At 36.6% G+C, this 18908-nt stretch overlaps 1 long non-coding RNA gene across 1 annotated transcript; it reads right to left on the bottom strand.

Annotated features, from left to right (window-relative positions):
• Positions 1-611: 611 nt before the first annotated feature.
• LOC125212496 lies at positions 612-17905 on the bottom strand. Its single transcript, XR_007174726.1, has 18 exons — positions 17722-17905; positions 17501-17636; positions 17335-17410; positions 16884-16935; positions 16673-16731; positions 16500-16576; positions 16272-16393; positions 16113-16199; positions 15711-15756; positions 15396-15440; positions 15231-15324; positions 14907-15005; positions 14627-14703; positions 14471-14543; positions 13475-13525; positions 12600-13087; positions 12202-12263; positions 612-813 (listed from the first exon to the last, which is right to left on the bottom strand). It is a non-coding gene; the product is annotated as an uncharacterized LOC125212496 (long non-coding RNA).
• Positions 17906-18908: the final 1003 nt, after the last annotated feature.

Below are 18908 nucleotides of genomic sequence, written 5' to 3'. Positions count from 1 at the left end.
AAATATAATTACTCCCTTTGTCCAGACTAAGATGACACATTTCTGAATCGATATGAAATTTTAGGAGTTGTTGGTTAATGTGTTTAATTAGAGAGAGAAAATGTTGGGGTATACATTACAATAACACTTAATATTTATAAAAATAGAAATGTTTCATCTTATTTGAAGGAAGATGTGTCATCTTAGTTAGAACGATGTGTCATCTTAGTTAGTTAGGTAGTCTTAGTTAGGAAGGAGGAAATAATCTAACCATGGTATATTCCATAGAATCAATTAGCACATTAAAGAGATGAAATAATAGGTATTTAGTCAAATTTCATCACTATTTACACTTTTGAATAAACAATCAGTTTAATAGTTAATGGGACAAAAATATACCCCCTCCGTCCTGTATAATTCGTCTCATTTTGATTGGGCACAAATTTTAAGAAATGTAATAAAAAGTGAGTTGAAAAAGTTAGTAGAATATGGGTCCTACTTTTATGTATTAGGAATGAGTTAGTGGAATATAGGGTCCACTACAAAAAATGGTAAAAGTGAAATGAGACATATTATGTGGGACAGACTGAAATGGAAAAATGGGACAAATTATCTGGGACGGAGGGAGTAAACAACTTTTATAAAAAAAATTATTTACATATATTGATGGGAAATAGATAATGGCTCTGTGTGGTGGGGCCATGCGAACATCGACGGATCTAGGTGGGGTCGGGCGGGGTCGGCCGACCCCACCGTGGGTCCATGAATACCACCAGAAAATACCACTACTCAGCGTGTTGACTCTCAAAAACCCTTCTCCGACCCCACGACAACCTTCTCCACATAACCAAAGCAGATAAGAAACTAAAAATTAGAGAAACAAAGAAGAGAAGAAATATACATATACACCATCATCGTAGATAAAAAAATTGATAAGATTTCGATAAGAAATTTGGAAGAAAGAAAGAGGAGAAGTGAGAATTTTGCAGAAGAGAAGTTTGGGGAAGAAGATACGTTGTGTTTTAAGATTCGTTTGGTCTTCATTGAGATTTGGGCTTTAAAGATGTGGGGATTTGGGCTTCCACAAATTAAATTATTTTTTTAATCGAATTTTTTTTATATGAAAATCATGACAGCTGCATAAATATATACATTATTTATGTTCACAGTACTTTAATTTTATCAATTTTTAAATTTGGTGTTACGAATATTTTGTCTATTTAAGTCATTAAAAAATAAAATATAAGTATTGAATACAAATTTTATTACATAAGTTTTTTATTACTCCCTGCATCCCCAAAGAATATGCACTTTGGGGACATCACGAGTTTTAATGTAAAATTGGTAAAGTAAGAGAGATGTAGAGAAAAAGTAAGTAAAGTATTGTTGGGGTGTTAAATCAGGATACGCCAGTAGCCTTTTAAGGGGAAGGCTTTAACATACTGGCTGCCAGAAGCCTATCTCCCAAGGTCTCACACTAGTGCCTGAGAGATGGAAGCAAACTACACAATAACAGTGGGATTTAAACCCTTACTCATTGCAGCAAGATCTGCCCTTCCGTTGTCAACTGCGCTACGCCCTAATCATTCGCCTACTTGTGGTTGACTACTAAGTGTTACTATTTCAGTTGTATTCTTGCAATTAAGTTGTATTCAAAAGCATTATTATTGCTTGGATTAAGCTTTATAAATCCTTAATACCAGAAGAATTTTTTTATTATTTTATTAATATTATTTTTATTATTTTTTAACTTTAAATATATGAACGAATTAGATCATAGAATTTATTTTTGAGAACCCAATTTCGCTACTCCCTTCGTTTAACAGTAGTAGAGTCATTTCATTATTTGCACTCGTTTGGGAAAATGATAAATAGTTAAAGTGAACAAAGAGTAAAGTAAAAACAAATAATGTAGATAAGAATCTTCTTTATATTATTCTCTCTTACTTTACTATCCACTATAAGTATTTATTACTCTCTCCGTCCCACAAAAGATGTCACACTTTTCTTTTTAGTTTGTCCCACAAAAGATGTCACATTTTCCTTTGTGAAAAAAGTTATCTCTCACATGAATATAAAAATTATATTTTCTCTCTTCATTTAACACACAAAACAAAACCTCCTAAAATCTCGTGTCGTCCCACAAGTGTGACATCTTTTGTGGGACGGAGGGAGTACTAATTTTCCAAAACATGTGAAAAAATGAAATGACTCTATGAACAGAGCTACTCTATCCGTCTCATAATAGATGACACATTTGGGTAATAACACTAGATTTTATAAGATATTATTTTGTATGTTAAGTGGAGAGAGAAAATAGTATCTTTATATTAATGTAAGATATGACTTTTTCCAAAATGGAAATGTGATACTCCCTCCGTCCCACATTTGTAGTAACATTTAGTTATGGCACGGGTTTTAATGAATTGGTAGAGTGTGTAATTAATGAAGTGAGAGGTGGAGTGTGTAATAAATGAAATGAGATGGTGGAGTGTGTGATAAATGAAGTAAGATGATGGAGTGTGTAATAAATGAATTGAGTTGGTTGAAGGTGGGTCCCTCTTTGACTTTTTAGTTTTTTATTTTTGTTTTGATTTATTTTAATATAGATAATGGCATTTGGGTGTAATTTTAGTGAATAATGGGGTAAAATTTTATGTGCAAATATGGTAAATTCTAAATGTTACTCCAAATGTGGGACGGACTTTTATGGCAAAATGTTACTACAAATCTGGGACAGAGGGAGTATCTTTTACGGTACAAAATAAAAAGAAGGGTGAATTTAAAAAAAAAAACCCTAACTTTTGTACTTCTTGCACCAATGACCCCTAACAAAAAAAATCGCACCCTAACAAAATATATAATCACAAATGAGGTTTTTAAGGACCATAACACCCTCACCTTCAGCAAGCCAGCAACCCTTTGTCTCCTACACGCCACATTAGTAGTACAAGGCATTGTTATTTTACCAAATTGAAAGTATTCCCTCCATTTTTCACTCCAGCTTTTTCGCTCCACTTCACTCCATCTCACAATTATCAAAATAGTTTATTTATTAATATAATTATTATTGATATTTTTTTATTAATTAATATTTTATACTATCATATAATACTACATGTGACATGCCGAGATAAGATAATTAAGCTCACTACAACAAACAGCTAAATTATAGCATATATTATATTGTTATATTGACAATAATATTTGATCAACCACATCAAACGGGAAAATTAATAAATAGGAGTATATTACTAATGCATATGAAGATGAAGAAAACAAGGAAAATGAGGAGTCCTAATTAGTTTTATTATAGTCTATTTAATTGGTTAATAAATAATAAAAAATGAAACATCATGAAAAAGTGAAAGAGTCATGAGTCTAGTTCATGACTTTATATTGTAAAAGATATGGAGAAAGTGGTAGACTACGTTTCTTATGAATAATATCATTTTGGCTTTCAATTGCCTAATCTCTTGAATTCTTTAGCTTTTGTGGTTTTCTCCACAAGTGGTGAGTTCTTAACCTTTTATCTTTTTACATTCTTCCTAGTGGTATCGTCTTTAGCTCGGTTTGGTGTAGAGGGTGGTGGTTATTATATGTGTATTTCCCAAAAGGATCATACTTTATCCTATTCCCACAATTCCATCTTCGATTGTGCATCATTGTGGTATCAGAGACGAGAGTCGTGATGCCGCCACGTCGAAAGGTCATTCCAGGAGAAGTACCAAGGCATGAACGCGATCTTCGCGATATCGAGTTGGAGGAATTAACAAGACAAGTGCAACAACTTCAACAACGGCATGCCGAAACAGGGGGCATGTTGAATCATCTCGTGGCTCTGAAAGTGATAGTGAAATGGAAGAAAACCCATTTCATGCTGGTAATGGAGTGGATGACAGTGATTAACCCTCCAAGGAGAAGGCGTTTCGTGCGAGATCGAAGGGATGATGTGAAAGTAGACATTCCAGAGTTTGATGGGAATGCTCGGGGAGATGATTTTTATGAATGGCTTATGATGGTGGAAAGAATTTTTGATTTAAAGGAATACTTCGAGGAAAAGAAAGTCAAGTTGGTGGCCATTAAGCTGCGAGGGTATGCATCTTATTGGTGGGAAAATCTAAAACGACAGTGATACGATCATGGAGGCCTTGCGTCAAGGATTTCAGCTACAGCTGGATTCAACTGGAAACTGTCCTATCGAGATAATATCCGAAAGCTATGAAACTGACACCGTTTTCTTCGTCTTGAAAACAGCTTCGAGTGGGTATCTTGCACATCCCAATCGGAGTCCGAATGAGGGATTTATGGCGGTTTTACGGAAGTCGCACAGAAAAGGCGAGGAGCTCCAGAAGGAACACCCGGGCGTTTTTCAACCTGAAAAACACCCGACCGGGCGAAATGATTTGGAGGTCCAGAAGGAACACCCGAGCAGGTGTTTTGCACCCCGCAATTCACCCGACCGGGTGAATCACCCGAGACTTAGATTTTTTTGTGGGCCTTTTTCCACATTTTGGACCCTTAGTATAAATATCTTTTGATGTCATTTTTCATTCTAGATAAGATTGTGATTGAAGTTATCTCCCTAGTGAGTTTTTCCTCTTTGAGGAATGTATACAATTCCTTCCTTGAAGGTTCCTTGCCTCAATTTCATAGATTGATTCAAGTAGAGGTATGCATCAATGGAGTGTATCCATTGAGTAGTGGAGCCAAGGGGTGATAGAGCTATTGAAAGTTTCCTAGGATTGTTTCCATCCTTTAGTCAATGTCCTATGGTCATAACTCTTTTATCTCATCATTATACACATGCTTTCCATTCCTAATCTTCCATCCATTCTTGTTTAGATTCAATTTTTGTGGTTGGATCTCTTTATATCTTTGTTGTTTTTGTTAAATAGAAAATCAATCTCACAAAAATACCTAGATCAAGCATCATCAAATGAGTAAGACCTTGGGAAATGGATCATAAATTACATGTATCCTTATCATTTGGTAGCAGAGCCTAGTACCCACTAGGTGTTTGATCTATTGTTGTTTTGGGTTGGGTTATTTTTCTTTTGTTCTTTGTTTTGCTCTGTTTTGTTGGGATGATCAGATTGATCAATTGTGCTTATACTAAGCTGAAATTTGGTTTGTATGATCTATGTTATATGTCCTAGCTACCTGAAAAATTTCATCCAAAAATATCTTCGTTTGCCTAGTTAACTGTGGAGATTAACATCATTGCCCTGTTTTGGCATAGTTGGGGAAAACCATACAAAACATATCCAATTATCAAATCTGACTATATATGGCTATTTTTCCCTTGATCTAGACTTGTTTGTGAATCTATCCACCAAAATTCATCCAAATTGGGCGTGGGGAACAGTACCAAAACAATTCATAAAGATCAGCCAAATTTCAGCAAATTGGACATGATGTCCCATGTCTTGTGTTCTTTAGTGTGTGTGTTTTCTTTAGGCCTAGTTTTCCTTGATTTCATATGTTTAATCATTATTACTTTGGTATTTACTACTTGGTGCCCAATGTTCCTGAGGTGTATACCTTGATTGAGTTGTCCGGGCGCCAACGAGTGGGAATTGGATCGAGAGTGTGTGATACTAGCCCCACTATATTCTAAACCTACCGAGTGACGTTGGTGAGTGACTTGGGAGGAGGGGGGTGGGGATACTACATTGGGGTGAGTTAGCTTCTTAAATTTCTCTTTCTTAATTTTACTAATCTCTAAGACTAGTCCCTAGTCTTTGTTTTTGTGTTTGTAGGAAACTTTGATGCCTCCTATGACTCGATCCAACAAAATGGGAGACATCCACGAGGAGGAAGTCGAGAAGGGTGATGTCCCAAATGATGGAAGATTTTAGTCGTGATCTCAAACAAGAGATGAGAGAATGGGATGCCCGAATGGATGCCCGGAGGAAGGAGTTTGAGACTCGATGGAAATCCAATCAAAACACCTTGGTTGGACCTTAAAGGAGGTTCGTGCATCAAGATCCTTCACTCCTAAAACTGACCATCTACATCTCAAAGCTTCTGGCATAGAACATGTAGTGCCGATGGATAATGGAGCCAATAGGCAGTTTGGAGGAGGAAATGAGGGGTATGGTGGTGTGGGGATAGGAAACCAACATGGAGGGATGAAGTCTTGTGGAGAAGTTGAAGGAGGGAATATGGCAAATCGAGATGAGAATGGAGGCTATGGTAGATTTGGGATGGGCAATCAACAAGGGAGAGTTGGGCTCTATGGTGATGATAGAGGTGACTATGAATCAAGGTACCATGAAGATGGACTTGAGAGGGGAAGTAGAGTGAAACGAGCTCCCATGCCTCATGGAGAGTGGCATTCTAGGAGGGTGAGAGATCATGTTAGCCTTAAGGGGTTTTAGAGGCCAATTGAAGAAGAAGTCTGTAGCTACATGGTGGTGTTGACACAAACCAAAGAGGTAACTCATCAAGTCATTTGACTACATCCTCTTCTTTCCATTTCTCACATAAGCCTCTTGATGTGTATGGAAATGTCCCCTCCTCAATGAGCTTAAACCAAATTAGTAGAGAAAAAGAGCGAGAGAGAGAGAGAAAAGGCTTGAGAGTGAAAGTGAGTCTAAAAATCCAAGAGAGTGTGATAAAAGACAAGAGTGTGAGGTGCAAAAGTCAAGAGAGAGTGGTGGGGGTGAGAGAAAAGAAAAATATCAAATGAGAGAAAATCCACAAGCACAAGTGAGTAGAGGGTGCTTGTTAAATTCTTAAGGCCAACCTTGGGTGGGCACCAAATGATCCTTTGCCTCTTGCCCTTGGAAGTGAATTTGTAGGAAATTTAATAGAAGACATGGAAGTGAAGCATCAAATTGCACATGGCTTGGAAACTATGCCCCCAGAGAAGGACTAAGAGAAACAAGGGCAAGTGGATGAACTCTTTGCCCAAGGTTCAAGTGCACTATCCTTGTCTCCTTGTGATGCTCCATTGCATATGATTACACTAGAGAAGTCTCTTTGTGTTGATAGATTTGTTATTGATGACTTGTGTAAAAAGTGGTCTCATGAACTTGAATCTTTGAATGCTAAATCTATCTTTGCATCATATGTTGATCGTTTCTTGATAAATCCAAGCATTGATAGACATGAAATTTCTCTTGTGAAATCTACCTTGAATGTTGGAGTGACTTCCTTTTATGCTAAGATGCATAAGCTTTCATTTGTTGGTAATTTTGAGCTTCATGAGTGTGCGGATGAGAATAGTAGGACCAAGAGGAGTGACATGGATAGTGACTTTAGAACTTGGTCATTGCTATGTTTTCACTCATATGTCTCTTGAGGATGATGTTGTGAATATGAGCATAAAATTGCATTGTTCCCATAATTGTGGTCTTATTTATATATTGTTGGAGAAATTGTGTAAGGCATATTTTGATAAAAATCTTATGATGCTTACTATGACTTTACACAAGTTACATATGCATGATGTTGTACTTATTATACATGTGGAGCATAAAGATTTATGGATACATTGTGCATATACTTTTGACTACTTTTTGAAATTGTTGAAGCAAGTGAGTGATATCCATTGTGATGAATTTTGTTTGTTGAATGATAATCCTTCTTGCAAACTTGATGTATGTTGTGTTGAATAAGAGATTGTCAATTTGTGGAGTAGCTCTCATTTGAGCAAGAATGATGTATCAATGATTTCTTATGATCTTTTGTTCGGTTACGTATAAATATAAACACTATGAGGATCCTTTCTTGTATATGCCTAGTCTTGATGAGAATGCCAAATCTTTTTTGTTCAAGAATTTCGGCATCATTTGTATGGGAGTGATCGAGCCAAATAGTAACAAGGTGCTTGGGGCATGTGTGTTTTGGCATGTTGATTTCTTTTATTGCATGTCCATCAAACCATTCAATGGAGTTGGGATGTTTTATGGTCTATTTGTGAAGAACTTTATATCTAATAGCTTTGTTTGGGACTACATTGTGAAGAAATGCCTATGTTTATTTGCACCCACATCTTGTACCTATATTGTGAGGTTGTTTGAGTTTTAGTATGAAGGGTATCTTGATGAGTTTTTCTTAATCCTTGTGGGTGGGATTTGGACATGGAAGGATTCATTAATTTGTGTTCTCATATTTATTGTGACTTGGTCTTGAGCTTGAGGGAACATGAATTTGGAGGTCCATACAACGTCTTTGGTGTAGTATTGTCTCTTAGAGCCGTTAGTGGTCTTAATCCTTTTCATCATACTTTGATATTTGATTTGCTCTTTTTCCATTTCATAGGTGTGTGGAATCCGAATTTGAGGGCATCTTTCTAAGAAGGGGAGAATGATATAACCATGAGTGCTAGACGTCAAGTGTCTTCACCTCGACGTGAGCCAATTGATTGGGGTCCAAGGAAGTGAAGACATGCCAAGGATTCAATAAAGCTATAGGGCCGCCCGAGAATGCGAGGAATAGAGGAGGCTCGGATTTGAGGACATATCCTTTCCAAGAAGGGGAGGATGATACGATCATGGATGCCGTGTGTCAAGGATTTCAGCTACAGCTGGATTCAACCGGCAACCGTCCTATCGAGATTATATCCGAAAGCTATGAAACTGCTACCATTGTGTTCGTCTTGAAAACAGCTTCGAGTGGATATCTTGCACATCCTAATCAGAGTCCGAATGAGAGAGTTATGGCGGTTTTACAGGAGTCGCGCAGAAAAGGCGGGGAGCTCCAGAAGGAACACCCGGGCGGGTGTTTTTCGACCAGGCGAAATGATTTGGAGGTCCAGAAGGAACAACCCGGGCGGGTGTTTTGCACCCTCAATTCACCCGACCAGGTCACCCGAGACTTAGATTTTGTGGGCCTTTTTCCACAGTTTGGACCCTTAGTATAAATATCTTTTGATGTCATTTTTCATTCTATATCCCTAGTGAGTTTTTCCTTTTTAAGGAATGTATCCAATTCCTTCCTTGAAGGTTGCTTGTCTCAATTTCATAGATTGATTCAAGTAGAGGTATGCATCAATGGAGTGTATCTATTGAGTAGTGGAGCCAAGGGGTGATAGAGCTATTGAAAGTTGCCTAGGGTTGTTTCCATCCTTTTGGTCAAGGTCCTATGGTCATAACTCTTTTATCTCATCATTATACACATGCTTTCCATTCCTAATCTTCCATTCATTCTTGTTTAGATTCAATTTTTGTGGTTGGATCTCTTTATATCTTTGTTGTTTTTGTTAAATAGAAAATCAATCTCACAAAAATACCTAGATCAAGCATCATCAAATGGGTAATAATTCCTTGGGAAATGGATCATAAATTACATGGATCCTTATCAGACAGCGTGAGAGAGAAGGTCGAAACCAAATACGTCATTGGGAAAAAATGAAGCGGGAGCTAAAGGGGAGATTTTTAATTGATACATATACAAGCAAGAAAACTACTTACGACTCTATAATTTCCGACAAGGAGAACTGTCGGTGGAGGAGTACACCAGGGAGTTTGAGTTTCTAAAATTGAAGTGTGATGTTCGTGAGCCGGAGGAGCAGACGATTGCTCGATATTTGGGTGGTCTTCGAAAAAATATTGCTGATGTTGTTCGTCTCCAACCTTATTGGGTTTTTAATGATGTGCAGAAGTTGGTTGTTAATGTAGAAAAACAACAACGAGAGGCGATGAAAAATACCTTTAAGAAGACAACTTTTTTTAAAGGTAATTCTAGTACATCTGGTTCCTCTTTTAATATAGATGGTCCATATAAAAATGTTGATAAGGGCAAGCAACCTGTCGAGCTGCCTAACATGAAGAGAAAATGTTTCAAGTGCCAAGGATATGGTCATATCCAAGCCGATTGTCTTAATAAGAGAGTCATAACAATCAATGAAGTAGTTGGAAGAAGAAGGAGAAGACGAGGAAGAAGCTCCAAAATATGATGATTATGAGAAGGTTGAAGAGTGCGCCGATGAGGGTGAAATGTTTATCATGAGAAGTTTGCACTCTGATACTACTAAGGAAGAGTTGTGGCTCAGAGAGTCGCTATTTCACACTCGTTGTACCTCACATGGGAAAGTGTGCTCAGTGATTATAGACAGCGGGAGTTGTACCAATACTGTGTCTGAGAAAATGGTGACTAAATTGGGATTGCAGTTGGAACCACATCCTTGACCAATATCAGATTCAATGGTTGAAAAATGGCGGAGGAATCAAAGTACTAAAGAAGTGTATGGTGTCGTTCTCGATTTGCAAACACTATAAAGATGAAATATGGTGCGATGTGATGCTGATGGATGTTTGTCACTTATTACTAGGAAGACCATGAGAGTATGATCGAAGAGTCTCACATGATGGGTTTCATAATACATATTCTTTCGTGAAAGATGGGTGCAAGATTAAATTGTTGCCAATGCATCCTGAAGCAATCTCCAAGTCAGAGAACAAATTCAATGCAACTTTGTTAAACCGGATGGAGGTAGAGCTACACAAAGAGCAGGGAGGAGAAATTTTTATTTGTGTGCTCTTAGCAAAATATGAGGGAGAAAATACTCCCCTACAACAAGTGCAGCACCTTTTAGAAGAGTTCATGGATATTGTTTCTGATGAAGCGCCAACAAACAAAACTCCCTCCAATGCGCTCTATTCAACACCAAATTGATTTTATTCCTGGAGTTTCGTTACCAAATAAGGCTGCTTATCGGATGAATCCTACTCAACAAGCTGAGTTACAACGGCTGGTGGATGAACTCTTGGTGCAGGGATTTATTCGAGAAAGTCTTAGCCCATGTGCCGTGCCGGCCATATTGGTTAGAAAGAAGGATGGTACGTGGCGTATTTGTGTTGAAAGCCGTGCGTGCTATCAACAAGATCACGATCAAGTATAGGTTTCCAATCCTTGGACGACTTATTTGATCAGTTACATGGGGCTAAATTGTTCTCAAAAATTGATTTGAAAAGCGGATATCACCAGATTCGAATGAAGGAAGGGGACGAATGGAAGACCGCTTTCAAGACAAGTTATGGATTATATGAATGGCTTGTCATGCCGTTCGGATTATCTAATGCTCCTAGTACATTTATGCGTCTCATGACCCAAATCTTTCAACCATTTTTGGGAAAGTTTGTCGTCGTTTATTTCGACGATATTCTCATTTATAGCAATGGAGAAGAAAAGCATCTGATTCATCTAAGGAAGGTTTTTGAAATTCTAAGATATCAGACTTGTATGCTAATCCCAAGAAGTGCAAATTTTTCTCTGATCAAGTCTCTTTCCTCGGGTATATTATTACCAAGTTCAGGTATGTATTCAAGCAGATCCGAGTAAAGTTGAGGCTATCTTAAAGTTGGTCGACACCGAAGACCATCTCTGATGTCAGGAGCTTCCATGGCCTGGTCTCTTTTTATCGAAGGTTTATAAGAAACTTCAGCTTATTGTTGCTCCAATCACTGACAGCTTGAAAGACCTGTATTTAAAATGGTCAAAAGCAGCGTAGAAAGTTTTGAATTAATCAAGTCAAAATTGACTCAAGCTCCTCTACTTGTCTTGCCGAACTTTGATGTTATTTTTTAGATCGAATGGGATTAGGCATTGGAGTGGTGCTAAGACAAGGTGGACGACCAATAACATTCTTTAGCGAGAAAGTGAAAGATGCCAGACTGAAGTACTCCACTTATGAGAAAGAATTTTATGCAATTATTCGTGCATTAGACCATTGGAGCCATTACCTCTTGCCTAGGGAGTTGGTATTATATTCGGATCATGAGGCCTTGAAATACCTCCAATCCCAGCAGAAGCTAAATGCTCGGCATGCTAAATGGATTGAACTTTTGCAAGCTTTCCAGTTTTTGATCAAGCATAAATCTGGCAAGTCCAATCAAGTGGCTGATGCTTTGAGTCGTCGGCCTCTGGTTCTCTCCACTATGACTACTTTCGTAGTGGGTTAAGAACACATAAAGGAGCTATACACTGAAGATCATAACTTTGGGAAAATTTGGAGATCTTGTGCAAATGGTCCTCAACACTTGTTTTTTATCCGAGATGGTTATTTATATCGGGGAAAACAACTATGTGCTCCTCAAGGATCGTTGAGAGAAGTCATTCAGCTAATCATTTCAGATAACTTCTTTTGTCTTACATTATCCAGCTTTTCTAGACATCTCTCGAATGGTCTCATACCAACCATTTAAATAACAGAGATGACAAAACAGCTAAATTGGAAATTAAAACCAAGATGGAAAATCTTGAAATAGTTACCTTGTTAATAGCCCGCCAAAGCTGCATCCCGCACATCAGGTGTTCCATCCATCATTAAGGGACTGTTAATCCATGTAGATCAGTTTAGAGAAATAAACACAAAAGTTGCTAATGACCCAACATAATACTATGAAAAAATTAAACAATTTGAGTAGTGGTTTAACACAAAAAATTGTTGATGCTTTTTGCAACAATGTAAATATATCTAAGAAAAATCTAGAAGTGATTAAAAAGAAATTTTATTCACATTAACTCATCAGTCTAGCTACTCAATTTAAACAATGAGATTCTGAGACATATTATGTTTCAGTAATCAATATAAGAGGGCACATCATGTAGATAATTATATACTCCATATACAAAATTTGATAGTTATTTAAATTCTCCATTGAACGTACCAATATGTTCGACAAACTTATGAAAAAATCTCATGGAGCAATTTTTTGGTTTGATGCTTGGTGCGGTGATCGTGAATCCGGATGTCCGGTAAAAAAGGGGCTACCCGTAGGTGTGACCAAAGGGGTGCCACCGAAAAATGTGGGCCGGAAGGAAAAGGGCAGCAAAGGGATGGTGGGCCCGTGGCTTTGGGTTTGCCACCCGGTTTAAAAGAGGGATGGATTGATACGATCCCACATCGGTTTCACACAAAAGTGTGGAATAGCATATAATAGGGAGTCAACCCTATGCTATTCCACACAAGATACTTCTAAGCACCAGGAAATGATATGATATTATTCAGAGGTTAAACAAACAGTTCAGAACTGAAATAAAGGTAGATCATGGCTTCAACAATGTCAGTTAGACTCAAGCATCCGGACTTGTGCATTGCCTGAAGAGTTTGGGTAAGGGCCTCCGTTGAAGTAGGTTTCTTCTCCTTCAATTTCTCCTACATAGAGTCAGCAAACATAAGCTCATTTTAAGCATTAATCAAAACTCACAGATGCATTTACAAGAACAGGGAGTGACTGGACACAAATTATATCTTATTATCTATAAGAGCTGTCGGGTGTCAGGTATATTCCAATTCCAGTTAGAAAAGGAAATAATCGCAAAACATAAAGATGACATTTGAACAATTTATACATCAATGGTCAGCACCCAGAAAGAAAAAGTCATATAACTACTCAAACACACATCCATTATCATTTTTATGGGGCATTTTTGCAACTGTAATTTAATAATTAATCTAGCAAGAGTACTGGACTAACTAGTAGTACGGGCAATAAGAAGAGACAACTGGCCCAAAAATGGGTTCTAACCCTAGTAAGGTTACCTTATGCTTGAATAGCGTCTACTGCAAAAACAATGTTTACATCTGCATAAGCTGCAAATTCAAAAACACCAATTACTTGGTCAAGATATTAACACCAACAATATGTTGTGCATAAAGTCTAGAAAAGTCTGGATTGAGTTTTGGGCTTTTGGTTAAGGAAACCATAGCATACCTTCTTTAATGTTCAACAAACTTCTGAAATATCCAGGATCAACATTTTGGTAGATGCAAGTTCGGTTTGGATAGCAAATCATTTTGGATAGTGGTGTTGATTATAGACAAATAGTTATTCAGTAGAAAGTGAACACATCTATAAACTATTAAGAGATAATGGGTTCAAGGAAAAATAGCAAATCAGTATGGATAGTGGTGTTGATTATAGACAATTAGTAATTCAGTACATAAAAGTATCAATACAGATTGAATGTTGGGATGCCCACGGGTCTTGATAAGTCCCCACTTTGATCAGCTGGATCCGACAACAACTTGGATCATATTTGGGTCCAAGGACATTGCTTTCCATCATTTAAGTATATTCTAGAGTATACACATATAACTAGAATATACACATATAACAGCAAGTTCAACGTCTATAAGTTGTTTATATATTTTTTCACAAGATTACTAAGCTCAAAGTTCTAACCGCTAGAAGAAATGCCCTCCATGGGAAATGAGCCTTAGAGTGAACAAAATCATGATGGATAGATTAAACTAGGAGTCTAGTCAGTAATAAAAGCAATATCTGAATATGTAGATATTCACACTTAATGGTGTTCATTAACTAAAACCAACACATAACTATCGACTGTATACACAATGGATTTCCCAGGTAGGTTGAGCCAGGAACTGGTTGAAAGATGTTCATGGCAAACTTGTTCATGAAAACTTAGTTGGACCTAGTAAGATCTAGATTCTAGACTAATAATAGAAACATGCATGTCCATGAAATAATCATTGTATGGCTAAACAAAATGAAACTGTGCATGAAATTCGTACACATTTTCTCGCACGGAGGGTCTTAGGTCAGCTCTAGCTTCACATGGCATGCCTTCCATCCTCTTCTCCATCTCTCGTGCACGATTCAAAAATGCATAAGAACTATTTTAGTGGAAGAACTGGTTGAAAAATTGTTGTGAACCTCAACTTACTAACCTTCAATTTATTTCTATCATCCAACATACTTCTTTGTTCCTCAGTAAGCTTCCCAACATATCTCCAAAAATTATCACCTACATAATTTGCAGAATTATCAGGAAATACGATGTTCAAAACAAAAGTAATAACTATGCATTAACTTGCCACAACAACTTCCTTAGCTTAATAAGACTTTGAATACTGGTTGAGATATTACATTTTGAAAAAAAAAAAAAAAAAAAAAAAAAAAAAAGAAACTCAATCCAAATTCAAAACAACCAGGATCACTTGCCATAACATATAGATGGGTTGCCTCTGCTTCTGTCATAGTGTAGCCCTCATTTTTCAACAGATCCAGAAGCCCGGGAAGAAATTCAAAAACATATATATTCACTGGCTGTAACATCATTAGAGAGCTAGATATTGGAGAATCAATAACAATTTGTAAATTTAGCAATTCCACAAACAAACTGAATAAACAAATGTTCTAGTACTGAGAATACTCATCAAATATGCTACCACTCATTTCCTTTTCAAAAATAATAGTATTTGATAAATTTAGTGAGCAAAGCACACGGACATGCTGAAAAAAAAATAGACAAATTAATAAAACCCTATTTACCTTTAATAAGCATGATGTGTCGGATTCACAAAACCTTAACACAAACCAGAGTATATCCAAGACTTCAATCACCTCCCATCCATGGAGGAAGAGCCTATATAAGTTACACAATCAAAACTAGAATTTATGTTGAAAGAACCTTCTGCAACATCTCAATGCCATCACCTTGATTTTTTAAGTTAGCACTTAAGAGCCTCCGATGCAGATCCTCTAGAAAGTATTTCATGACATCATAATGTTTGAGAAGTAAGCAAAGTCACTTACTAACATCTATAAAGAATGTAACATATGGATCCCATGCAAAAATATTACATAAGCCACACAGATGGCCAAACAAGTCAACACAAACAAATGGTTTAAAAATTGACCCAAACCCAAAAGCTGACAAAAGTTCTAAAAAGTTGTATGAAGGCCTCCTCGGTGGTATAGAAAAGCTAATCCCAAAAAATTAATAAAGAAACCTTAAAATAGAGCAGAAACCTCAAGATCTTGAATTTGCTCTATATGCAATTCTTCGAATTTGAATCTGCAAACAATAATCATTTCCTTGTCATCCTGCGGGAGTAACACTAAGGGGGTGTTCGGTTTGCAAGATTGTATCTGGGATTAAATTTGTAGTGTGTTTGGTTCATGAGATTTAAACCCACAACTCACTCCTAAATGGATAATCATGGCATAATTAGTCATAGCTAACCCTCTATAACTAAAATAATCTCACAACTCAATCTTAGATTGTATTTTGGTATCATTTTATCTTGGAAACCGAACACCACCTAAGTTAATAATCTACTTTGTTTGCATAAAAGATACGGGCACTGTTTGCAGCCTGCAGCTACCAAAATATTTGCACCTTATTGTCCTAAAAAATAAATCTGTACCAACCTTGCTGAACAAAACTTGTGACCGAATGTTGATGTCTTGAACAGACAAGATGGTTTCTTGCATGGATCCCTTGTTAGGTACAGCTCTCTAAATAAACACAACATCAATGGACAAATACATTATGGTTCAGAAGAAAGATATTAACCACAGAAAACATACTGAAGATGCATTTCTACTTCAATGCCAAGATTCGCAGTCGCCATGACCATTTGGTTTTGCTGTCTTTAGGATGCTTTCGGACGTGATACTTGACAAAACAGATCCACCAGATTCATAATTATCTGCAATGATATGTGACCCGAGAAAAATCAATAAAATGATATGGAAAAGTGAAAAACATAATATATTATTAGGAGATGAGTGAGTTAATGGAAAGTAGCATAATACCTTGAAAAGCTCAATATGGCTTAAGTCGTTTGCTAATAAGTAGCAGAACCTTGTATATCTCTCAAATTTTTTGATACCTACAAGGGGAGAAATATAAGATAGATCCAGCGCCATCTAGCAGCTAAAAGATTAGCAAACCTCAATCAAGTAATAAAATTTTTGGATGTTCGTACCGTTTCTTGTCCACGAACCCTCAATACATTAAAGCATGCTTCAGCCGCTTTACGAACAGCTGAAATACATTGTAGTTGAAGACAGCAACAAATGATGAGGTCAACGATACTCAAAACACGAGTTAGAAAAACACTATTTTCCAAATCCACTACAGTCCATTTTATTGGGATGGGCAGAGCCAAGTATCTAAGTTACTCAACGAACACTCACGCATATGCTTTTTGTTATCGCCAAGGCATTTCAAGACATCTGAAAGAATGCCCTGCATGAGCCACCATTCATGTAAATGATCAAGCCTTCACTAGAGCTATGTAAATGAAAAAAAAAATGTTTCAATATTGGGATTTAAAGGTACAACTATTGGCTTTGAGGAATTCGGTATTTGCTAAATGATCCCAAGTATTTATAATATTGGGATTGTAAATCTCAGTTAGTTAGCGCAAGAGACTCTTAATAAAACCTATAACTAATAGTATACGAGAGCACCAATTGTGGACAAAGTAGCAATAATCAAGTTCTGTTACTGTCGTGTAGATGCCCTTTTAGAGCTCCAAATAGATCTCCTAAAACTAGAAAGATAAGAGGGCACATCATGTAGATAATTATATACTCCATATACAAAATTTGAGCCTTAGTTATTTCAAATTTTCGACTAGCGTACCAGTTCCAGCGAGCAGAATAAGTTTGTTCACCTCTTCTAGAATTTTGGTTACGCTTTCAATAGATTCCAAGTGGACCTAGAAGAAGATGAAGTCAGATTGATGGCATGCCCTCTTAAATCATTCACAGTTTTGAGGATTAACAAACATATACTCCATATAACAAACCTTCCAATCAGAACTCTCTAAAACAAAGTGGGAGTGATCTTTTCACTATATCTTCACGTGGAAGACGATCCATGCCAGTCACCGCAGATGATGTAGAATAAGTTACTTTAACAACCTTCTTTGGAATTGCAGATGCCTGCAAAGAGTAATATTTGTAAATTTGAACTGTGGAACAAACTTATATTGGGAAAAATGGCAGTTTTACACCAAAAAGAATTTACCTCGTAGTAAAGCAGGTTTAACATCAGACAGAAATACCTCTTTTGAGCGACCTCAATGCAACCAAATACCAATATCATGGTTTACTAAGGCACGCCTCTGCGTAGGGCACGCGGAAATCTCATCTGAGGTTACACTAAGGCCGTATACCAAGGCAATAGCCTCATTAGATTTCATGTTTAAGCATGATTTCTCATTCCAGCCAGGAATAACACAAAGTAAACGGATCAAAATCTCAACAGATGGATCAAAATTTGTTTGTTATTCAACCTGCTTTTTAAAAGACACAATAGCTGAAACAAAAAACTCGGTAGCAAGATAAAATTTTGAATAAGCAGCCTCCCTCATTTGTCAAAGCAATTCATACAAAATAATCTCAGTAAGCGCAATACTCTAATAACATCAAAGAACCAAAGACAACATGTATATAATAGTACTATCTAGCATTTTTAGAAAAGACCAATAAATAAAGGAGTATATATTTATATTCACCTGATAAAGCAAAGAGAATATCACAAAAATCAAAAATAAAAAGGCATGATATGAGGATTAATCGACTAGGAGTACTTAACTACTATTTCCATGATATCCATGATATATTTATCCAAGTTTAACAGTGGGCAAAGGAATGGATAAAGGTTTTTCTTAAAAGCAAAAGAAATATTCAAAACAAACAGAGTTATTGACTCCATAACCTTGTAAATATTGGAAAAAGAATAACTAAGATAGAACCATACCATATACTTAAGTTGTTAAATCTATAAAATATTTAGGTAGAATAGTCCATAGTATATTTAAACAATGTTAGCCTTTGTTAAAATAGATCGGGACTGCGATTACAGACGAATCTTTTTATTGAGAACTACACACGTATACAAAATATTCAGTCAACTACAGAAAACTAGTAAAGCATCTACTAGTAAAAAGTTATATTAAAATAGAAAGACAAAAAGAACTCAATTATAAAAGACCAATCAATTATACGAGGGCAAATTCTTTAACAAACAAAAAGATACACACCAAAGGAACAGATGGATTTATAAAATATCTAAATTGTTGAATTCATATACCATACCAAGATAGAATCAATAAGAAAAAGGTTATAAATGTTCCAATACCTCAGTTATTGAGACAAACAAAACTTATAAAGAAAACGAAAATTCTTTTTGGAAATAGGTAAGGAAACGGG

The sequence above is a fragment of the Salvia hispanica genome, chromosome 3, assembly GCF_023119035.1.
Source record: "Salvia hispanica cultivar TCC Black 2014 chromosome 3, UniMelb_Shisp_WGS_1.0, whole genome shotgun sequence".
Taxonomy (NCBI): domain Eukaryota; kingdom Viridiplantae; phylum Streptophyta; class Magnoliopsida; order Lamiales; family Lamiaceae; genus Salvia; species Salvia hispanica.
The sequence above is the reverse complement of the archived record's forward strand: the minus strand, read 5'-3'. Positions and strand labels throughout refer to the sequence as shown.